Source organism: Ursus maritimus, unplaced genomic scaffold (genome assembly GCF_017311325.1).
Source record: "Ursus maritimus isolate PB19 unplaced genomic scaffold, ASM1731132v1 scaffold_16, whole genome shotgun sequence".
NCBI lineage: Eukaryota > Metazoa > Chordata > Mammalia > Carnivora > Ursidae > Ursus > Ursus maritimus.
The window spans coordinates 25128307-25154583 of record NW_024424008.1 but is presented as its reverse complement, the minus strand read 5'-3'; positions in this window follow the sequence as shown (position 1 = coordinate 25154583).

The window sequence follows — 26277 nt, the reverse complement described above, 5'->3', positions numbered from 1 at the left end:
CATTCCTTGGTACTTTTTAGAGAAATATTATTATATTCTGCTTAGCGTTCTGGTTCTGACTTTGACTCAATAGAAATCATTATGCCACATCCTGGTTGATGCTGGACCTTTAAAGAACAACAAATGAAAGATGCAGTGTGTCCAGGAGAAGCCAGTCCTGCTTAGATGTAGGGAAGGTTCTTGCTTATAAAAGGTACAAAGCACATTTTAGGTAATGCACGCATCTACTCTTCCATACTTAAGGCTTTGAAGGCACCACATTTCTATCTTCAGAAAAGACAGTAAATGAGATTAAGAGAAAACTTATTTTTTCTTTGTTTAATTCTCAAAATATGCTTCAAATCAAGAAATAAACCTTAAAGAAGTAAAGTTTAAAGAAGTTACTTATTATTTAGCATATATAATCGACATATGATCTGCCCTCCTTAAGAAAAAGAAATATGTATAACATAAAATACTAAGGTTGCTAGGTGAATAAATTGAACGCATATATCTCAGAGGTCTGAAATTTGAAAATAAAACAGAGATGGCATAAACAATTATCACAAATCAGTAATTTTTAGAAAATACCTTCTTAGATCATTCTATTAAATATTGATTGCTTATAGTAATTTGATAGTTCAGAAAGGGGAAAGAAGTTGAGGAATTAAAACAGGGAGAATGGAAAAGGTGAAGTTATTTTACAAAGAATAATATCTCCCCTAAACCCAGTTCATCCTGGAAACTCTGATAGAAATTCTAAGCTGCAAGTAGTCAATTCGATCCAAAGCACATTTAAAATTAATATCATGGAACAAGCTTTTCCATGCCCAGATTAGTAATTGAAGTGACAGGTATAAAGTGTTTTAGCTATGAGACTTTCATGAATGATAGTCCAAATTGTAAAATGTTGTGTGTTTTATTTTGATCAGATTTGTGTTTCATTTTTAAGAACAGACTTGTTCAGAAAACACTTCTAGGTAAAATAAAATGTAATGTTATATAAATTAAAATTGAGTGACTTCTCTAACATCCTCTTATCAAAGCTCTTTTTATCAACACCATCCACTCTTTCTGTATAATGTTTACACTTTCTTTCGCATAACAACCAACTATAAAATTAATTTAAACGTACTTATCTCAAGGTATCTTTTTTCTATGTCTTCATAAGATTTAGACAACGACTCAATAAGATTTATAGAAAATGGGTTAGACTCTGGATAAGAATCTGAAAGAAGCTTTGAAATAGTAATGAATAAAATTAATTGATTATATTATTTTTCTGTTGCTGCATTTAACATTGCTATACACTTTGCAGCATAAAACAACACAAAGGTATTATCTTAAGGTTTCTGTGGGTTTAAAGTCTGGCTCAGGTGACAGAAAGAAAGAGAGAAAACCCAAATAACAAAATCAGATATGAAAAAGGGAAAACAACAATCCACAATGCAGAAATACAAGAGTGTAAGACAACATTATAAAATATATATCTGGGGTGCCTGGGTGGCTCAGCCTTTAAGTGTCTGCCTTTGGCTCAGGTCATGATCCCAGGGTCCTTAGCTCAGGCTCCCTGCTCGGCCTCAACAGGGAGCCTACTTCTCCCTCTCCTGCTTCCGCTGCTTGTGTTTTCTCTCTCGCTGTCCCTCTCTGTCAAATAAATAAATACAATATTTTTAAAAAGTATATGTCAACCAATTGGACAACCTAGAAGAAATAGGTAAATTCCTAAAACATACAACCTACCAAAACTGAAGCAGAAAATTTGAAAACTAACGCACCTCAAAAAAAATTACCAACAATGAAATTGTATCAAGATCAAAACTGAACAAAAGCCTAAGACCAGATAGCTTCACAGGTGAATTCTAAAAAATAAAATGATAGAAGAGTTAATATCTATTCTTCTCAAGCTGTTTCAAAAAATAGAACAGGAAGGAAAACTTCCAAATATGTTCTATGAGGCTGGCATTACCCTGATATCAAAACTAGGTAAAGACACAATAAGAGAAAAGAACTACAGGCCAGTATCTCTAAAGAACATAGGTGCAAAAATATTCAACAAAAGATTAGCAGACCAAATCCAACAATACATTAAAAAATCTTTCACCACAATCAAGTGGGATTTATTCCCAGGACGCAAGGGTGGTTCAAAATTCACAAATTAATCAACACGATACATCATATCAATAAGAGAAAGGATAAAAATATACGATCCACTGGGTGTTATATGCAAATAATGAATCATGGAACACTACATCAGAAACTAAGGATATACTGTACGGTGACTAACATAACATAATAAAAAATTATAAAAAAAATACGATCATTTCAATAAAATGGAATTTTCAATAGCAGAAAAACCATTTGACAAAGTACAACATCCATTCATGATAAAAACTCTCAACAGAGTAAGTTTAGAGGAAACATACCTCAACATAATAAAAACCTTATATAAAAACCCACAGTGAACATCATACTCAATACGGAAAAACTGAGCTTCCCCCTTAAGGTAATGAACAAGACAAGGATATCCGTTCTCTCCAGTTTTGTTCAACATAGTACTAGAAGCCCTAGCCACAGCAATCAGATGACAGCAACAACAATAAATAAATAAATAAATAAATAAATGGCATCCAAATTGGGAAGGAAGAAGTGAAATTTTCACTATTTGCAGATGACATGAGACTGTACATAGAAAACCCTAAAGATTCCACCAAGGGACTACTAGAACTGATAAATAAATTCTTTAAGATCACAGGATACAAAATCAATGTACAGAATTCCATTGCATTCCTATACACTAATAATGAAGCAACAGAAAAAATAAGTTAGAAAAACAATCTCATTTACAATTGCACCAAAAATAATAAAATACCTAGGAATAAACTTAACCAAAGAGGTGAAAGACCTATACTATGAAAACTATAAAACACTGATGAATGAAATCAAAGATGGCACAAACATTCCACGCTCCTGGATTAGAATAATAAATATTGTTAAAATGTCTATACTACCCAAAGCAATCTACACATTTAATCCAATCCTTATCAAAATACCAACAACATTTTTCACAGAACTAGAACAAGCAATCTTAAAATTTATATGGAACCACAAAAGATCCTGAATATCCAAGGCAAACTTGAAAATGAAAAATGAAGTTGGAGGTATCACAATTCCAGGCTTGAAGTTATACTACAAAACTGTAGTGATCAAAACAGTATGATACTGGCATAAAAATAAACACATAGATCCATGGAAAAGAAGAGAAAACCCAGAAATAAACCCACAATTATGTGGTCAATTAATCTTTGACAAAGGAGGAAAGAATATCCAGTAGGAAAAAAGGCAGTCTCTTCAACAAATGGTGTTGGAAAAACTAGACAGCTACATGCAAAAGAAAAACAAAATTGGATCACTTTCTTACACCATACACAAAAATAAATTGAAAATGGATTAGAAAAACCTAAATGTGGGACCTAAAAACATAAAAATCTTAGCAAAGAGTACAGACAGTAATTTCTCTGACATCGTCCATAGCAACATCTTTCTAGATATGCTGTCTCTGGCAAAGGAAACAAAAGCAAAAATGAACTATTGGGACTACAACAAAAGAAAAAGCTTTTATACAGTGAAGGGAACAACCAACAAAACTAAAAGACAATCTACTGAATGAGAGATGATATTTGCAAATGACATATCTGATAAAGGTTTAGTATCCAAAATATATAAACAATTTATACAACTCAACACCAAAAAAATTAACCCACAGATAATCTGATTTAAAAAATGGACAGAAGATATGAACAGACTTTTCTCCAAAGAAAATATACAGATGGCCAATAGACACAGAGAAGATGTTCAACGTCACTCATCATTAGGGAAATGCAAATCAAAACCACAATGAGATATCACCTCACAGTTGACAGAATGGCTAAAATCAAGAACTTAAGAAACAAGTGTTGGTGAGGATGTGAAGAAAATGCAACCCTTGTATACTGTTGGTGGGAATGAAAACTGGTACAGTCACTGTCAAAGACAGTATGGAAGTTCCTCAAAAAGTTAAAAATAGAACTACCGTACAATCTAGGAATCAAACTATTAGGTATTTACTGAAAGTATACAAAAACACTAATTTGAAGGGATATATGCACCCTGATTTTATTGCAACATTATTTACAATAGCTAAATTATGGAAGAACCCAAATGTCCATTCACAGATGAACAGATAAGATTTGGGAGATCTATATCTATATCATCTATCTATCTATCTATCTATCTATCTATCTATCTATCTATATCTATATATGTGGTGGAATGTTATTCAGCCAAAAAAAGAATTAAATCTTGCCATTTGCAACAACATGAAATAAGCCAGTCAGAAAAAGACAAATGCCATAAGATTTCATTATTTGGAATTTAAAAAACAAAACAAATGGACAAAGGGGAAAAAAAGACAAACCAAAAAACAGACTCTTAACTATAGAGAACAAACAGATGGTTATCAGAGGGGAGGTGGGTGGGGGGATGGTTGAAATAGGTAAAGAGACTTAAAAGTACACTGATCTTGATCAACACTGAGTAATGTATAGAATCATTGTACCACTAATTTTACACCTGAAATTAATATACCACTGTATGTTAACTATAGTGGAATTAAAAAAATAAAATAAAAACCTCAGCAGGATGAGATTAATATGTAATAGGGGCTGATATCCCCTTTCTCATCTGAGGCTTGGGGTTCTCCTTCAATGCTGTTTATAGACTGCTGGCAGAACATTCAAGAGAAGAGCATTTACACCAAGGAGTGGGATTCTCTAAGTGGATCTGAGAATTCTGCCTACCGTAGTGATTTATTACAAGTCTACAGTCACTTATCCGTAATTATGAAGTTCAAAAGCTCTAAAACGTGAAATTTTCCTAAAGTATCTGATGACAAAATTTGAGAACTGACAAGTAATTTATAGACTCTATTTAATCCATTTATGCATGTGTTTTGTCAAAATATTAATATACATGAGTATAATGCATATTATGTATCACTGTTATGTAAATATATATTATTATGTATATTTAGAAGCACCATGGGTGTGTTCACTAATGTACTATATTCTGTATTACCTTCCTAAAATCTAAAAATTCCTGAATCCTGAAACATATCTTCCCCCAAGAATGTCAGGTAAGAAACCTTTAGATTTGGACCAAATGTACTAAATTTCTCTGAAAAGGAGCTCTTTGGGAAAGAGACTATTTCAGGGATATAAACCTCAGGGTAATCTGATAAATTAAATGACCTTCATCAGGATAAAGATGAGAAAAATGCAAAGAAGAAAACAATATTATTTGTTTATACTTCAACTATAAATTTACTGGCCCTGATTTCATTGGTGACACCTTTGAAAAACAGGACAATATCAAAAGACAGAGATATACATTACATGAAAGGAGAGGGACAAGCTTTTTTTCCCCCTAATTTGCTCAAGTTATCCAACAAATGACCTTATAGTCAGATTTGAATTGTACTACTAAACTGTAGAACAAAGGAGAATGATCTCTTTTATTTTTTTCAAGATATGTATGTTAAAAGCAAGACTTGTTTTATAAGCTTGTTTATCTCATTTTTCACCCTTAGGCAAAATATCTGGCTCTTGGGGCAAAACCTGTTACACTTGAGGAGTCCAATCTATTTTTAGTTAAATAATAAAGATTCTATCCACTTATAGCTTCCTCTTTCCCCCCAGATTTTAACCTTAAATCATCAAGCAGTTATATTTACTAAAGGAATTACCGTATTTTAAAAGAATGAATATATATCTTGGTGACAATAAGTAGGAAAACAAAGTCCTCAATTTGTACCTATCAATGATAAATGTAAAATGAGAGATAGAAAAAAAAATGCTTATAGCCAGGAAAGAAATTTAAATTGGACTGTCACCAACTCTCTTTCCTCTGAAATGTCTTATAATTTACATGTAATATATGTGAATTTACAAGCAACACTGTAAGGTGTACTTGAAAGCAATGCTTGAGTTAATTAAATGAGCTCCTAGGAGAGTACAGATCTCATTAGATCTTTGCTATAGTCAGGTTGGATTTTGAGAATTTAATTCAAGATATTTCATTCTTCATAATGAACAGAGTGATCTTACAGGAGCTTTTTATTTTTTTATGTCATTTCTGAGATGGATTGCTTTGCAGCTTCTAAACTTATAGTTAAAATGATAGATCCTTCTTTGTCTAAACAGTGTCAAAGCAGTCAGTCAATCAAGTCAGTTAAACCAAACTACTGTTATTTCCATTAAAAAATAATAAATCCACCAAAATAAGTACAAAACAAAACAAAGCAAAGGCTGTTAATGGATTTTTTTTTCACTCTTTAGTAGTCATATAAACAAATCAGGTGAAAGAAAGCTCTAAAGGAAAGTTATCATAACTAAGATTTTGCTTTTTTAAACAACCATCCCAACCCATCTAAAGAGTGAATTGTGAGTCATTACTGGGTGTTTCAGAAAGAGCTTAGTATGGTACAAAATGTAGCTTTTTTTTTTTTTTTCAAATTAAGATATCATGGGCCCACAGATACTAATGTACTATCATTGTTTAGTTTATGGAGATAAAACATATGGTAGACAAAATCTGAATAATTACAGAACTTTGAGATTGGCCACCTTGTCTTCCCAAGAAAGCAGCTAAGTAAGGAGACCAGCAGATTTTTATACAGGCTATTGGCATTCTATTGAGGACAAACGTGGGTGGAATTTGGTAAAGGTAGAGTTTCATTTAGTGGATCTGATTGTGTAAAAGAGATGGGGTGAAGGCAATTAAAGGAACCAAATGATATATTGTATAATGCTATAGGAATGATATTAAAATGTTAAGGTTTCACTTAGATCAGATTTTCCAATAAAGATTTATGGGTGAAGTTACTGGGTTGGGTTAGTAAAAATGAAGACCTGGTTTTATATATTAAACTGCTTGTTCTGTAAGCAAATTTCCTACCTACAATGATGACCACTAAGGATCGAAAAAGCTGAACATTAGCAGCATTTTCTGCAATGCTTGTTTGGATTAAAAGAAAATTAAATGTATCAAATAAATATTGGAAGTTGAATTGCATTAAAAAATTCCAAAGATTATTTATAGGCCATAAATATAGATTCCATAGCTTACAAATTAAATATGTAGAGTTGTTGGGGAGCCTATCCTCCCTGGGAAAAATGTCTTACATACTTCCTTTCAGGCTAGTTGTTCATCCCTTCAAGACCCCAGGTTCATATTCTTCACATAAAAATCTGTGAATTTAAGAAACAAAGCAGAGGATCATAAGGAAAGAGAGGAAAAAAATAAAACAAGACAAAATCAGGGAAAGATAAGAACCATAAGAGACTCTTAAGCATAGAAAACAAACTGAGGGTTGCTGGAGGGGAGGTTGGTGGGGAGATGGGGTCACTGGGTGATGGACATTAAAGAGGGCATGTGATATAATGAGCACTGGGTATTGTATATGACTGATGAATCACTGACCTCTACCTCTGAAACCTACAATACATTGTATGTTAATTGAATTTAAATTTTAAAAAAAGCTGAATCTCTTTGGAAGCAAGCAGTTAGTTTGTCAGTCAATCATTTCCTTACACTGATCTTGGGCACTATAACATTAATTTGGCCTGGTAATCTACAGAATCATCAGTCTTGTGTGCGTGTGTATGCTCTATCTATATCTATCTATCTATCTATCTATCTATCATCTATATAATTAGGGAGAAAGAGGGCTGTTGTGGGGCCTCTGCATAGCCAATGGAGTATAAAACCCAAATTTATTTGGAGACATACCTATTTTTATTTATCCCATCTTACTCTTAATCTTGCTATATAAACTTTTCATCATTTAAAAGTGATATGTGAAGTATTAAAAAGAGATAAATAAAAACAAGTGTGTCTTATTAAACTTTTGAGATATTAATTTGCACTTTTATACCATCTCTCCCTTCTCCCAATTCCAAACAAATAGCAAGAACTTTCATATTTCTTTCTCTCAGGAAATGTTAAGAACACAAAGTAGAAAATGCTGAAAGCAAAAGCTCCACCTGTCTACAACTTCAGGGTCTTGGAAAAGATGGTGTAAAGTGACAGAGGTAGGAAGAAAACTGAATAACTTCCTTTAAAGCAACACTTGAGAAGTAAAGGATGAATGGGCATTAGGGAGAGAGAAAGTTTAGCACATTGGCCAGGACCCATGCCTTAGTCTACCCATGGTAAATTCTTAGAAGGTATAGCTGTATGAAATATCCAAGTAAGATAGACACCCTGCCCAGAGATTCTTAACCTCAGAAAAGATGCTTGTGCTCCAAAGAGACATGAAGATTGCAAGTCCAGAGAAACATGGCTTCAAGGAACCACAAAAATAGGAGGTCAGCGATGACCACAATGGGCTGGAGAGCAAAAGCCCTTCCTTAGTTTTTCAGGCACTTTGGAAGTTTCTCTGATTTTGTAAAGGGCCTCCAAAATACCCAATACAAATGATTTTCTGCCATCTCAGAAGAATAGGAACTCTAATTTATTTTATTTTTTATTTCATATTTTATTTATTTATTTTTTAGTTTCAAGTTTTTATTTAAATACTAGTTAGCTAGCATACAGTGTAATATTAGTTTCATGTGTAGAATTTAGGGATTCATCACTTATGTAAAACACTCAGTGCTCATCACAACCAGTGTCTTCCTTAATATCTATCATCCATTTAACCAATGCCCCCACCCACCTTCCCTCCAGCAGCCCTGTTTGTTCTCTACAGTTAAGAATCTGTTTTATGGTTTTCCTCTTTCTCCTTTTTTACCCCCTTCAGTAATGTGAATTGAGCTAGAGACTATTATGCTAAATGAAGTAAGTCAGTCAGAGAAAGACAAATGCAATATGATTTCACTCTTCTATGAAATTTGGCATCTAATTTAATTTAATCTGATTAAAGATAATTTTTCAAAGAAAATGTTTCTTACACAATTTGTACTGAAAAACATACTCCCTTAAAGAAAGCTAAGGATCAAGAATGAAAGAACTAAAAAAAAAAAAAATCCAATAAATACAGATGGCTTGATTTTTAAAATAATGAATGAATGAATTAAATTTAATATGTATACAAGCAAAATCCATCAGAAAGCCCCACCAAACCTTTACTATAAATCATAAAATAAATATCCCCAACACCCATTATGAGAGTGGGTAGGGGACATTGTAAAGGGAGAGTCTTTCAAAAAATGTTAATATCATCATATGCATAATGGATATAATGAATAGTATGACACACCTGTAAAAAATGTATACCTTTATTTATTTGGGGGATTTGGAGTTTGGGGGGTTTTCCATATGTAGTTCATGGATGACCTAGGACCCATAAGTAAGCATCAGGGAGGGCATGCATGGTAATTTCATTGAACTAGTCTCCATGGTATCCATGATTGCTCTACAGTGTGACAAAAATTCACTCCATATTACTGTAACTTGAAAACAGGTTTGTCCACTGCTTAATACTACCCAGTAATGACAATTTCTTTTAGAAAAATATTTTTAACTTTCTTATCTGTTTTATGGGATTTTTTTTTAAGCCATGAATTTTCTTAAAAAAAGACCAAGAATAATTTCTAGGTACTTGACAAGTTGCATGGTTTTGCTGTCAATTATGACATTATAATGAATGGTAATACAAATGAAACATCTGTTTGATCACTCACTGACTACATCTGTTCTGTCACACTTGACACATTGAGCAGGAGTACATGAAAAATTCAAGGAAAATTTGTAAACGTGAGTGCTAGATCACTGATTTTGAAGGATGAGATGAGTTAAGATGACTAGACCCTTTTTAGAATGTATGATAAAAGCACCAGCTCCTCAATTTGGTCTTGTTTCAGCACTCACACCATTTCAATAATGGATCCTGTTTTTGTAAATGCATTTGCATGCTTTTAAAACAATGCCAAAATATAAATGACTGTAATTTATATTTCGTTATTTAAAAAAGTTAAATGGCTAATTTGCACCAACACATTTTTTAAGTGCTAGGATAAAGCTGTAAGCAAAACAAAGCCCCAGGCATTGTGGAGTTTACATTCTTTTTTTTTTTTTAAGATTTTATTTATTTATTCGACAGAGATAGAGACAGCCAGCGAGAGAGGGAACACAAGCAGGGGGAGTGGGAGAGGAAGAAGCAGGCTCATAGCAGAAGAGCCTGATGTGGGGCTCGATCCCAGATCGCCGGGATCACACCCTGAGCCGAAGGCAGATGCTTAACCGCTGTGCCACCCAGGCGCCCCTGGAGTTTGCATTCTTAAATACAGGTGTGCTAACACAAAACAAAATGCAGAAAATAACAAATACTCCAAGTTCCAACAAGTAATCTGAAGAAGAAAGGCAGATAATGAGATGAGAAGGGTTTGACAATTTATATAGATGGGTCAGATAATATGAGCTCTACATTAGCTCCTGAAAAACTTTCAAGGGCTTGATAGTGCAAAAAGAGATCAAGTACATTCTCAGGGGCACCTGGCTGACTCAACTGGTAAAGCATGTTGACTCTTGAACTTGGGGTTGGGTGTAAAGATTACTTAAAAAAATTAAAATTCTAAAAAAAGAAAAAAAAGAAAAGAATAAAGGAAAGAAGGAAAGAAGGAAAGGAAAGGAAAGGAAAGGAAAGGAAAGGAAAGGAAAGGAAAGGAAAGGAAAGGAAAGGAAAGGAAAGGAAAGGAAAGGAAAGGAAAGGAAAGGAAAGGAAAGGAAAGGAAAGGAAAAGAAAGGAATCAGGTACATTCTCATACAGTATAACTAAATGGAGTCAGAGCCAAAAGTCTGATTTGGATGAAGGAGCATTTTGTATAGACCCTCTGGATCATCAGATTGAACTTGAATTTTATATTCTGAATTGATCATAATGTCTGAGACAGACAGAGTTGATATTTTTCACAAACTATCAAAACTACAGTTTGTAATACATTAACTACTCTTGCATTAGTTTAGAAATTGAGATTTTTTACTGCTTCTGAAAATAAATACCATGCCACTTGCCTGTCCAGAAATGTCCTTCTTTAGGATCAACCTCATCTTGCACATCATTGATATGGTTCCAGCATGAACATTCATTTTATATTTTGTCCCCACTTCTAGCCACAATCAATCCAGGAAAGGACACCCTACCTAAGCTAGCCAATGAGACTGATTCATGGAATTTTTAGAGTTAGGGATGGAAGATATTTGATCAGTAACTCTTAGGAATAAGAAATGTAAATCTCAGGGACTACCAGAGCCACTCTCCTGCCTTTTGGATATTTCTGGGAAGCAGATAAAGGCAGTCTTTTTGAGTGAGAGAGAGAAAAAACTGATGAAAGAAAGAATCATAAAAAGTATAAAGTGTGCTCCAATGGCATTTGAATTCCTGTCTCCAGTTGTTACTGAGACTACTGTATTTCTTATCTTTAGGCACGATGAGAAACACTAGTAAACATAACTTTTTTTTTTTGCTTAAGCTAGATTGATTAGTTTCAGTATTTGCAAACAATGCTGTAATTAAGACAAAGACATCATATATCACTCTGCTAGCCAGTGTTCTCCAGAGAAACAGTCCAAAAAGAATAGATAGAGATGATGATAGGTAGATTAGATAATAAATGATAGATGATAGATAGTGATAGATGATAGATAGATGATGATAGATAGATAGATAGATGATAGATAGATAGATAGATAGATAGATAGATAGATAGATAATAGATAGATATCGATTTATTAGATTTATTTTAAGAAATTGGCTCACATGATTAAGGAGGCTGGCAATTTTAGAATCTGCAAGGGAGGCTGGCAAAGGTGCAGACACGGGAAAGACTTGATGTTGCAGCCTGAATCTGACGGTAGTCAGGAGGCAGAATCTCCTTTTCATTTCAGGACCTTTCTCTGTTTTTTCTTAATGCTTTGACTGATTGGATGAAGTCTACTCATATTATTATTAGATGTAGTCTGTCTACTGATTTACATCCTAATTTCATATGAAAAGATACCCTTAAAACATCACTTAGACAATGCATTTGACCAATTATCTAGGTACCATATCTTAGCCAAGTTGACACATAAAATTAACAATTATAATCACCAACTCCAGTAATAATGAGACTTTGCTGTTATTGGACTAAATATGAAAATTATAAACCACACAGAAGTGGGAAACTGACTTTTTACAAAGGTGCAAAGGCAATTCAGCAGAGAAAGTTTGGTCTTTTCAACAATTTGTGCTAAAACAAGTAGATATCCATATGCAAAACTATAAACTTGATTCATACTTAATTCCACATACAAAAATTTACTCAAGACATATCATAGACCTATAAATAAAACATAAAACTATAAAACTCTGGAAGAAGAAAATAAGAGAAAATGTTTGTGACTTTGTCTTAGGCAAACAGTTCAATAAAACACCAAAGTCATAATTCAAAAAGAAAAATAAATAAATAAAATTGGAATTTTCACAATTCAAGTCTCCTTTCAAAGATGCTGGTAAGGGAGTGAAAATGTAAGCAATAGACTGAGAAAACATTTACAAAGCACATATCTGATAAAAAGTATCCAGACTATATAAAGAACTCTCAAATTCAATTAGAAAAAAGCAAACAACCTAATATTTTTTAAAAGGGGGAAAAAAGATTTGAATACACACTTCAAAGACAATATAAAGATGACAAAAAACACATAAAAAGACACTTAACATCATTTGTCATTAGGGAAATGCAAAATTAATACCACAAAAATCCCACTATAAACATAGAATGATTAAAACTTAAAAGACTGACCATATCAAATGTTGGTGAGGAAGTGGAGGAACTTTAATTCTCATACTCTGCTAGTCCCACTTGGGAAANAGTTTGACAATTTTAAAAATGTTACACATTCACCTATCACAAAACCCAGTGGTTCTATTCCTAATATTTACCTAAGAGAAAAGAGAGCATATGTATATGTAAAGACCTGTGCATAAACTTTTGTAGCAGCTTGATTTGTAATACTCCCAACCTGGAAACTACTCAAATGTCCATTGGCAGGGAATGGATAAGCAAATTGTGGTATCTTTATACAATGGAATACTCACCTGCAATAAAAAGGGATGAATTATTGATACACATAAAAACATCGAGGAATCTCAAAATCATTATACTAAGTGAAAGAATCCAAACTAAAAGAGTATCTATTTATGTAAACTTGGGAAAGTCAATCATCACAGGAAGCAGAACATTGATTGTGTGGAGATGTTGAGAGGTGGGACAACAGAGGATTACAAGTGGGATGAAGAACCTTTTGGAGATAAGGAATATGTTCACTCTCTTCATTGTGGTGATAGTCTCATAGGTGTATACACATATCAAAATTTATCAAATTATACATATTCAAAAGATTCAGTTTTATTGTATGTCCATTACACCTCAATAAATTTGTTACAAAAAAGGGAAAAGCTATTGCCATAGTCTGAATGATAGATGACGACCTGATTTAGGGTGGTGACAGGATCATGGAAAGAAATTAATAGGCTAAGGATATATATTTATAGTAGAGGTAGCTTGACTTGTTGGAAGTGAAAGAAATATTGGGATAAAGGATTAGAAGGCTTAAAGATTGGGAAGCTAGGTTAAATAGTTGTTCCACATCCAAAATGTATTTTGTATTCTTTGGAAACCCAATTCTATAGACATGCCCTAGTAGTGGTTATAATGGAAATACAAGCTTAGGAATAGAGCTTCACCCAGTATTTGCTCTCTTCCTCTCCACCTTTCAAAGATTATATCTCATTTTTTGGTCATGTTTTCTGTATTAGAATGCCATGTAAGGTTTTATTTGGAAAATTAATTACCCTGCTGAACAGGAGATGTGAAAATCACTTCACTAGCATCTGAGAAAATATATTTATTACCTTTCTAGTTTTCCTTTGAAAATGAGAATATGAAAATATTGATATAATATTTGAGTTAGAACAGATTGATGTCCATTATTTTCAGACTCTATTTGCAACCATTTAAATGCATTATATTTAACTCTTATAATCCTATAATATGGGTAGTATCAATGTTAATTTACAGATTAAAAAAACAGGATCAAAGAGATTAACTTGCTCAAGGTTCAAAGCACACAAATAGTTGAGATGATATTTAGAATAACAATAAAGTTTATGTCCTTCCATCTACAGCACAGAAAATCCTCCAAGACTTAATTAGAAAAGTTTAAACTATATTTTTAAATACATATCTTTGCTGCAAATCAGTAATGAAATTAAAAAAGAACTTAGTCTAGTGTCTTACAGAGGGATCATGTTAATTTTGTACTTCCTTGAAGTTTCCAGTAATTACTCAGAACAGGTTAACTGTTTTAGAATTCATGAGTTACTACTTGTCAAAAGTAAATTATAATTTAATAACTAAGATTATTTTTAACATTTTTAATACATTTTTTATAAAGCGTACTGTTTCCTATACAGTTATTATATAAAGGGGCACCTGGGCGGCTCGGTTGGTTGAGTGCCAGACTCTCGATTTTGGCTCAGGTCATGATCTCAGTGTCCTGACTGGAGACCCATGTAAGGCTCCCCATTCAGCAGGGAGTCTGCTTCTCTCCCTCTCTCTGCCCCTCCCCCTGATTGAACGTGTACATTCTCTCTCTCTAAAATAAATAAATAAATCTTTTAAAAAATAGTTATTATATACATATATGAATGCATATGTTTGAGATGGAACATGTAGATTTCAAATAAATCTAGAAAATTCTTCAGAAAATTAATATATACTCCAGGATCCAAGACATTAAATTTAGAAGATCCACTATGAGAACATGTCTGCTTTTAACTCATGAAGAAGCAAAATATAAAGCTCAGTAATAAAATATCAAAGATAAAGACAAACTGTCATAAGAACAATGGACAAACTGTCATGAGAACAAGGGGCACACTGACTATTTGTTCACATATTATGTTTTTTTCCCTATTTTTACAACAGTTAATACTTTCAAGTTTATAGGCATAATCTAAATACTTCAAATTTTAATGGAGGAAATTGGATTTATATAAATCAATACTATATTTTAATTTTCTATTAATTGGTTTCTTCTTCTGAACCATACACTTACAAGCACTAAAATATTTGTTTCATTAAGCATTAAAAATATTTCAAAGAAATTGCAGACAAAGTTGCTCATCATAACACTGTTGATAATGACACAAAATTGGAAGCAAAGCAAGTGACTAATAAGTGGAAATTATCTAAGAATATTTAGAATATCCATATGATAGAGTAATAAGCAACCATTAAACATTGTGTAAACAACAATATCAGGAAATAGGGAAATTTTACAACATAAGAAGATGGAAGAAAACTATTGCAAAACAGTATTTATAATGCTATCAAACTTCTATTAAAACAAACTAGATAGAAATAGTATTAGACACAAATACATAAAAATGCAATGATGGCTATTATTTGGTGGAGTCACATGATGCTCATTTTCTCATTTATGCTTTTCCTTATTTACTTGCATTGTTATAGTAAATATGCATTTACATTCAGAAAATATTTTCAAAGAAATAAGTTGAATACTTGAAGTTAACATAGTAGTAATAATAATAATAATAAATTATTAGCTTATAAGCTCAAACATGTTCTTAGCACCATTATTTTTCTAATTTGGGGAACTCAAGTGCAATGGAACATCTCTGTCATCTAGAAATTTGTAGCTCAAAGTCCCCAGAGCAGCAGCATCAACATCACCTGGGCGCTTGTTAGAAATGAAAAATCCCAGGTTCCCTCCAGAGCTACTGGGTCAGAATCTGCATGTTAAGAAGCTACCCAGGGGTATACATATTATGGTTTGGGAAGCACTACTCTAGAAGACAAAATGTATGTTATCTAGAAATATTGTTTCCTAATTTTGACTAAATGAGTACCAATGATACAATGTAGCCTTTAACAAAATACTGTATAAAACAAACACTAACTAGAAAATATATAAGAAATTTTTCAGTTCACATGTCTATCTACATATGGGTCTTGCATTTTGACTTATCTTTTAGCAATGTGAAACATATATTCATACTGTTATCCAATAGAAAGTCACAATGTGAATTATATAAGCAATTTAAAATTTCTAGGAGTTACATTTTATTTTTTTATTTTTTTAAAGATTTTATTTATTTATTTGACAGAGAGAGACAGCCAGTGAGAGGGAACACAAGCGGGAGAGTGGGAGAGGAAGAAGCAGGCTCCCAGCTGAGGAGCCCAATGCGGGGCTCGATCCCAGGACCCTGGGATCACACCCCGAGCCAAAGGCAGATGCTTAACGACTGAGCAACCCAGGTGCCCCACTAGGAGTTACATTTTAAAAAAATAAAATTATACAGGTGAAATTAATTTAAATATGTGTAATGTAGTCCAATATACTCAAAATATTAAGATTTTAAGATGTAATCAATACAAAAAATATTAATGGAGTGTGTTACTTTTTTTAAAAATTTTTTAAAAAGATTTTATTTGTTTGAGAGAGAGAGAGAGTGCACAAGTCGGGGAGGAGCAGAAGGAGAGGGACAAGCAGACTCCACACTCAGCACAGAGGCCTATGTGAGGCTCCATACCACAATCCTAAGATCCTGACTGAGCTGAAATCAAGGATCAGTTGCTCAACTGACTGAGGCACCCAGGAGCCCCATATTATTTATTTTTACTTAGTGTTAAAAAATGTGTGTACACCTTAAGTTCAGACTAGCAACATTTCAAATGCTCAATAGTTATATAAGGCTAGTGTCTACTGTATTGGACAACATAATAAAGATCATTAGCTTAATTTATAAGCAACGCAAGTCTAATAAGACAGTATTAGGTCTTTCAGTTTGGAACCTATCATTGGGTTAGTCATATTTTTTGGATGTGAAAAACATTCTTTGTATAAATGTCTCAAGTAGTTTTCATATTTTTAAGGATATGAAGACATTTCAACTACTCTTAACAACTATAATCTTGTTTCTATGTTTTGTTTCCCAAGTTCCCACTCTATGGTCCAATAACACTACCACCACCAAAACTCCATTTCTATTTCCCTAGGTGTCCAGATTGAATTTATACATGTTGTATACTTTTTTATTTCTCCGCTACTAGAATATGGATATCTCTAGAATCCCAAGAGAACTATGCTTCAGGGACATAGGTGTGAAAAAGCCTGGGGCAGCATTCTCAGTCAAAAAAATTTCAGTAATTTTTCTACTCAGAATCTCTATATTATTGGAATTTTTACTCTATCAATTGTCTTAGAACAACATTTTGTTACATTAGGATTTTAATTTTCCCTCATATTAATTTGAGGAACTTAATGGACTTTTAAGAAACAAACATTATGTTGGGCTACTGTAACTATCGTACTGATTTTAAGTTGAGAAACTTATGTTTAGTTGATGCTCAAATTTATTATAACTTAAAAAAATAACTCCAAGAGGCCACTTTTTATTTATTTATTTATTTATTTATTTATTTATTTATTTATTTATTATTTTTACTTAAAAATTTATTTTATTTATTTATTTGAGAGAGAAAGAGAATAAATGGAAGGGAAAGAGGGAGAGAATCCTCAAGCAGACTCCCCACTGAGCACAGAGCTGGACACAGGGCTCAATACCAGGACCCTGAGATCATGACTTGAGTCGAAATCAAGTCTGCCACTAAGCAACTGAGCCACCCAGGTCAGGTGCACATTTTAAATTTTGATTATATGACATAATGTGAAATGTCAAATGCCAAATCTACCAGAGAATATCTTTCTTAGTAGTAGCACTAGAGTCACTTTCATGGGAGGTTCATACTATGTTCTTAATTTCAAAATGCAAGATAACTTAATGATAACTTTTTAGAAAAATATCTAAAAAAGTTACATTATTAAATATATAGTTTAGTTATAAGAAGGATTCTGATTCAAAAGTGTAAAAATGTAAGTAATAGGAGGGAAAACTTTTAATTTCAAATTAAGAAAAAGTGATGTACTACTGGGAAGTTAACACAATAGTGGATGCTAACTTGCATAATTTGCCTTGCTATGTTCTTTTTTTTTTTTTAAGATTTCATTTATTCATTTGACAGAGAGAGAGAGACAGCTAGCGAGAGAGGGAACACAGGCAGGGGGAGTGGGAGAGGAAGAAGCAGGCTCCTAGTGGAGGAGCCTGATGTGGGGCTCGATCCCAGAATGGTGGGATCACGCCCTGAGCCAAAGGCAGATGCTTAACGACTGTGCCACCCAGGCGCCCCTGCCTTGCTATGTTCTAACAAAACAAGTTTATAAAATTTAAGACTGAAAGATTTTGATTTGACCTGGAGTTAAGGAAGAGAAGGTGTGCATATTCAAGGAAAACATGCTTAACATATTTGAAGAGTAGTAAGCATGGTGGGGAGAGGACGTGAGTAACAAAAGAGTAAGACAGGACATTTGGGGTAAAAAGTACATGAATAAAAGTATAGGAATAAATTGTATCCTCAAAGACAAATTCTGATTTGATTACCTGAGCATTGAGAGTATGAAGTACCAAGAGACAATGCCTGGACCGAGTAGCAGGGTGGCTCTTGAGGAAGAAGGAAACCCTAGGATGTATTCTAGTTTACCATGCCTCACTCTGATCAAAGAACTAAGTTGGACACTTACCTTTGGTAGTATAGTCTGAAATCTGGAGCCACAGGCAGCAGTAGGGAGTGACTCAGTGGATGTCAGTCCTACAGGTCTACTGCCTATTTCCTTTATATCTACCAGAAGAAAAGAGGTGCTGGCCAGCATCCATGGGGAAGAGTAACTCTTGTGGACAGTTGTGGCAGGGTCGGATCTTAAGCCACATAAAGGTGTTGCCAAAACCAGAAGACTGTGGAAGAAGCTGGTTTCTTGCCATGCTGCAGATGGGTTTGAATCAGAAAAGTACTATATTAGTTAACATTGTCACATTTAGTATACTCTCAGATTCTTAGTATATATTTACTATCTTGCAGGGTGGCATTATTAAGGATAAAAACAAAATCAAAGTAAATTCTCTCACCTCATTTCATGTTGCATGACTCATCAATTTCATCAATGTTCCAACTAGAAGAAAAAAGCTAATTTTCTTTTGCCATACAGATTACAATTTTAGAATCCACACTGCCTATTTATTTTGGAATTTGATGTGTATATTAATATGTATGTTTTCCTTTTAAAAGCATTTATACTCTATTTTCTCTAGTTTCGCAGAGTATCTTCAATCCTACCAACTTCTACATTTATAATTTTCTTACTTTCATGACATGGTTTGAAAATGCCTTTTTTAGTCAGTGAAAAGAGACATATGAGAACATTTAGTTATGCTTTAATCAAGGAAATGAGACTAAAGTGAAGTATAAGAGGAAGTGTAAGAGATTGAGTCCTGAAATGAATATCAATAAATTAATCCTTGTCCTATCACTTCTACTTAAATTATCACAGTTGACTTAACTTTTCACAAAACTGCTATTTCTTATTTCTCACTGAATAGAAGTTGGCCTAGGTCAGCATTTCTTGACATTTTTCTCTTGGCTATAACACATATGTGCTGTGACATCCCTAACTGTGATAGACTCCCATGGGACAAGGATAACCCCATTTGATTTCTATTTTCAAAGTGCAAATAATTGACAAAGTTAATGATAACTTATTGTTAATAAAGACCTACAACTAGCCTTACCACACTTTTATGATTTAGCTCCACTGGAAGGTCTCTGATCCCTATATCTCATACAGTTCTAGAATTATGTGATTTTTAATTTACCTTCTTAGCAGAAGGTTTGAGCCTAATCCATTTCTTTAAAGCCATCTAAGAAATAGTGGCATAAGAAATGCCATGCCTTTCTTCAGCACCCTGTTCAAATATTTGATGTCTGTTATAAATAATAATGAAATACTTAGTTGCTTATTTCCAATGAACATTTTGAGAATTCCATAATAAAAGTATATATTCTGCTTTGAAAATTTAAGGAGACATTTTTAAACTTCATTCTTTTAAGTTCATCCATGTATAGATAAATATATCATTTTATATGCTGTGTTTGTCAAACATAAACTTTTTAAATAGTATTTTATAAATGTTTCCAGTCCTTATTCTGGTACTTTAGAATTCTATGTCATGTAACTGACATTCTATGGAACTGACATAATTCTGTGTCAGTTAAAAATAATTTTCTAGGGAAGCTGTTGTTAAATATTTGTTTCCATCCACTGTCTCCTATTTATGTATTAAGTTAATAGGAATTCTTCTAAGGTTATGGAGTCTCCCTATTGCATATTCAAGGGTAACCCAATAGAGAGAGTAAGGTTGGCAACATATCTGAGGCTATAGGGTTATGAGTGGATGCAAGTTTTTAATTTCTATTATGTTCTCTAAAGAAATCTCTCTATAAAAATTATGACCCTTTGGTGTCCCTGAAACACCAGGAGGCACCAATTTATCTCCATTCCTAGATCAGGCATCAACATTTCTCACCTCGATTATTGCAAAGACCTCTTAACGGATGTCTGAACACCAGCCTTATCACTCACCTAATCTGACATCTGCACTGCAGCCAGGGGAATAGATGGAAAACTCCTCAGTAACACCCTGCATCAAAGACGTGAATATCTTTAGGATAAAGAGCAGCTCACTAGTATCTAACAAGCTTTGCCTATTCCTGCATTCCAGTGTCTCCCAGCTCCTTTCCCTCTACCACAGGCAGATTGAATCAGAAAGGTCCCACAAACATACACTAGGGTTTCTGAAGGCCTGGAGGGTGTGGGGCAAGTTGGCAGTGCAAGTGGCAAAAAGCACAGTCCCTGGATCCCAACAGTAGCTTGAATCCTGGCTGTGTGACATTCTAACTCTGACACTGTGGGCAAGTTTTGATTTGTGTGTCTGTTTTCTTCTCTCTAAAGTAGTAAATAAATAGTCACTATTTGATAGCTCATGCAGGTATGGTGCTTAGAATCTTGACCGGCATATAGTAGCCACTGTATAAATGCTGCTATTTCCCTTATTCCAAAACACTCTTCAGTCTCCACTGGCTAGTTTTAACTCTATGATGCTTCCTTTAGCTTTCATCTTAAATGACATATTTCACTAGATTAATTGTTTTACTCTGTATTTAAACCTCTGCTATCACACTGTATGGCAGGACATATTTTTACTTATCTCCTTTACCAACAAATTATAAATTTGTGAACACAGAGACTGTGCTTATCTTGCTTACTGTGGTAATTCTAATGCCCAACACAGTGCCTGACATGCATGATAGATAATAAATATCTGCAGCTAAATAAATAGTGTGATTGTATTAACAGCAATTGTTGAACATTTAAAAACAAAGTGAGCATCCTCATGTATACAACAACACCATTACTGAAATATTGGTGAATGTGTGTGTGTGTGCACATTCATACCTGCTAGTGGAACACATGTGTATTGTGCATTATTAAAAAAAAAATCTCAGTCACCTGATATATGAAAACAGGAATTGGCAAAGATTTTTAAAGTAATGTCCAAACAAACAAAAATAAGGAAACTTACTGTGTGAAAGATTTATACAAACTTCTGAGTTATCATTTTTATAGAAAATATAAAATATGTTGTCAGGAAAGTACCTTGCTGAAAATATGATTTATGTATTAGCTTCTATCCCATCTCTGAGGTATTCCACAGAACTCTTCAGAATTAATCTATTATATTTTGGAACAAAATAAAAATTACTTCTGAGAATTTCAGTTTTTATTGGTAATAGTAATATATTAAGGCAGAAAGGAAATTTTAATTTAGAAACATAATATTGCCTCTCCAAGTTAAAGAAATATGTGTGTGTTTGCAATAATTTATACACTCACATAGACATAAGTACATACACACAGCTGGTTTACTAAGAACTCTCAATCTTTGAAGCTGAACACATGAAAAATGCGAATTTCCTTGTAACCATTCTCCAAATATACATACTGTCACAATTCCCTTTCTTGTCCATCAGTAATTCTCTGAATGACTATATAATCAGATTCCACAACATTTTATCACTTTATCTTATTTTAATAGTCCTTTTCTGATTCTAAAGATTCACTTTTTAAAAAAATTTAAAACATAAATCTCATATCTGTTTCAAAACTCTATCTGTCCCCTCTCAAGCACCTGTCCCATCTATCTCTGGTCTACTTTACTCAAACTTCTTTCTCCCTCCCCTTTTATGTATGCTACCTCTTCCGGTATTAGGGCAGGGAGGAGGGAGAAGGAAAAGATAAATGTCTCCATCCTTAACTGTCATTCTTTCCTCATTAGGTTTGACTTACTGATCTAGTACACTGTGGGCTCATCATACATGAGTCCTGGCTTAATGTGATGGTGGGGTCCTCCCAGACTTCTCATACGGGCTTTAGCAATCTCCTGAGACGTTTGTCTCCAAGAGTGGGGCTGCAACCTTCATTCCTCTGTTACGCATGCCAGGAATGAGCAGTCCAAGCAAAGCCTAACTCATGATCTCACATAATCTGCACAAGCAACAGAGCATATCCAAGAGCCATCTTAACATTAGAAACTGAGAATTCCAGCTGAGTTTTTCAGGACCCTTGCAACCCGACTTACACTTCCATGTCATTACTTCTCAATTCTTTCTTCTTTTTCTAGTTGTATTATTAAAAAAAGAGCATCAAGTCCTTCGACTTGACAGTCTTTATTAGAAGAATAAATTCCTTGCTTCTTGTTTTAGGCTTGTGCAGTATTTACTATTCCCTTTTGGCCTTTTTGCCATGAGGAAGAAAAGCAAACCCAAAAGCCAAAAGGAAGGAATAATTTCTTTTCACAAGTTTTGGACTCCATAAAATCTGAGTTTTCCCCTTCTAGTTCTTCTTTTATATTGACCAAGTAGATGGTAGGAATGGACTCCGGGAATAAGCCAGTAGTGTGGTTCGTGGTGGGTCCCATTCTCTGAGGTTAGGTTGTTTAGGAAGCCTTCCAGAAGTGGTGTTTGATCCCAGCTGGGAATGGGTCTCTGAACATAAAATATGAGAGCCTTAAAGCCCTTTCTGAGAAGAGAGAAACCTTATAGCATCAGCTACCGTTCTACATTAACAGGAGATATCCTACTCAATAGCTTCCTATGTTTCTAGCTGTACCTATAGCTATATATCTCAGAGATGATAAACACTTGACAAGCTTTCCAGGAATAGCCCCATCAAAAATGGAAAAATATTAAAGTCTTATTTCATGGTCAGCATAACCTAGTGATTGCAAGCCCAGACTCTGGAGTCTGATGGCCCCAGTACATACTACCAATTCTGTATTCCTTTTTAAATGAAAAATGATAATAATAATAATAATAATAAAGACACACAGAATTGTGGTTAACAATTTGTATAAATCTTTAAGAAAAGTGTCTGATATTATATGGGTGTTTCTTCTGCTTGTTATTATGATTCTACTAGCTACTTCTCACTTCCCATGTTTTGTCCTGTTCTCAGGATATACAACTTCTTCAAACAGACCTGAGGTTGCTGTGGATGCCTCTGTAGTGTCCTTTGCACTGGGAGGTTAGCTCTATTGTCATTCTACTAATTAAGTTTTAGAGTCAAAACTGCTTCATGCCCTAAAATACTCTGAGAGGTTACTGACTAACAATTGCTTATTAGGTATGATCTTTTAGGAGACTCATTTTAATAGTGAACAAACCCTTAAGCTCAAGTTAGAATTTTCACCTACTAGTACTGGGTAAGGTTGGCATTTGTAGATTTCTGAGGATTTTTAAATCCTAGCACTAGAGAAGTCATCTGTAAGAGAGGAACAAAACTAAGCACATGTCATCCTAAGTCATAAATGGATTTTGGTAGAAGATTAAAAAACAAGAAACTATCAATAAAAATAGAAACAGATTATCCCAAATGGAACTTCTTCAAAATTAAAGTTGTGTAAAACAATGGAAAGAAAACTGAAGAAGTTGCACAGCCCCTGGGTACTAAGTTGAAACTCTTCCAATACTAGTGGAAACTTTCTCAGCTCCTTGCAAAATGGAAATATTATATCTGATTTATTACCACACAGGGTCATGTAAGATTAAATAATGTCTGAGAAAATAATCTGAAAAGTGTAAAGCTGTCTATAGATAAAATTATTAATAATATTCAGCACTTACTGTCAGAGCTCTGACAGTGTTTGGAGATGCTGCTCTTGTCTCATTTCTGCCTCGCAGGGATGTTGTGATCCTTGGATGGAGTAATAAATATGTAAAATTCTTAACAAAACGTCCCGCATATAATAAGCACTAAATGATTTCTTACTATTAGCATAATTGTGATTTATAATTACTATTTAATTACCTAATTCCCACGCTAGACCATGAGTTCTTACAGAACAGCTGCTGTTTTAGTCAGCTTTTTACCAGTAGTGCCCAAAATATGGTAAAGACTTAATAGATGGTCATTTAATTAACATTAATAATTAGATTAATAAAAGAATGACATAAAAACAAAAACATCAAGTAACAAAATGGAACAGTATAGAAGGTAAAAATTCAGAAGTGTCCTGGTGATGGAAAGCTAAAACTAATGCAAAAATAGATATATTATACACTTTTTGTCAAGTTACAGGATTTTTCCAAGGAATATATTTCTGTCTCATAGCCCCTTTGCCAGACTGCTGCAGTTGGAGTATGCTATGCTGGCATGTGAGAATAGCCTGCTTCAATAAAATTACAAGAGTTTCTGCCTATAAAATTTTATATACTGCAGATTTTGAATCTGCATTGCTTTGCAGAAGCACTGGATTTTTTTTTTCATAACTTGTTGGTTGATAAGAAAAAAGGACTTATGAAAAAAATTAGTAAGTTCTTGAACTTGCCACTGTGAAAAATGAGTCTATAGACCATAGTCTTAAACACAAATCATTACAAAGGAAAATTTATTACTTAGATAAAAGTATGATAAATTAAAATCTTATGGCTGTGGGATCTTGTATGCTAATCACACTGTGCTTAGAGCTCTTCACTAACATGTAAGAGTGGTGCTAGGTCTTTAAACCATGTGTATGACATGTTTGATTACACTTTTAGAAACTCAAACTCATTATCAAGCTGAAAATGTGTTTAGATTTCTATCTCCTGGCCAATGTTTTTAATTTTTCAATAAATTAAAATATAAAAAAACCACATGCAAAACAAGATTTTGTAAGATAAAAATATGTTTTATAATGTTGCACAATAATAAACTGATAGCTAAGCCACCTAGAGTATTTGGCAAAGATATGCTTATTGAGTTCCAAAAATCATTTATATATATTTTAACTTATTTTATTTAAATTCAATTAGTTAACATATAGTGTAGCATTAGTTTTAGATGTGGAGTTAAGTAATTAATCAGTTGTGTATAACACACAGTACTGATTACATCACATGCCCTCCTTCATGCCCATCAGCCAATTACCCTATCTCTCACCTACCTCCCTTCCAGCAACCTTCAGTTTGTTTCCTATGCTTAAGAATCTGTTATGGTTTGTCTCCTTCTCTGATTTTGTCTTATTTTACTTTTCCCTCTTTTCCCTTAAGATCCTCTGTTTTGTTTCTTAAATTTCACATGATTGAAATCATATAATTGTCTTTCTCTGATTGACTTATTTCACTTAGCATAATACCCTTCAGTTCCATCAAGTCATCACAAATGGTGTGATTTCATCCCTTTTGATGGCTAAGTAATATTCCATTGTAAATATATATACTACATCTTCTTTATCCATTCATCTGTCAAGGGACATCTGGGCTCTTTCCATAGGTTTGGCTATTGTGGACATTGCTGTTATGAACATTGGGGTGCAGGTACCCCTTTGGATCACAATGTTTGTATCCTTTGGGTAAATACCTGGTAGTGTAATTGCTGGGTTGTAGAGCAGCTCTATTTTTAACTTTTTGAGGAATCTCCATACTGTTTTCCAGAGTGGCTGTACAATCTTGCATTCCCATAAAGAGTGTAAGAGGGTTCCCCTTTCTCCATATCCTACCAACATTTGTTGTTTCCTGTCTTGTTAATTTTAGCCATTCTGACTGGTGTGAGGTGGTATCTCATTGTGGTTTTGATTTGCATTTCCCTGATGCTGACTGATGTTGAACATTTTTTCATGTGTCTGTTGGCCCTTTTTATGTCTTCTTAAAAAAAAGATTTTATTTAGTTATTTGGGAGACAGAGTGAGCGAGAAAGATAGAGAGGGGGCAAGAGCAGGGGTAGGGAGAGGGAGAAGGAGAAGCAGACTTCCTGCTGAGCAGG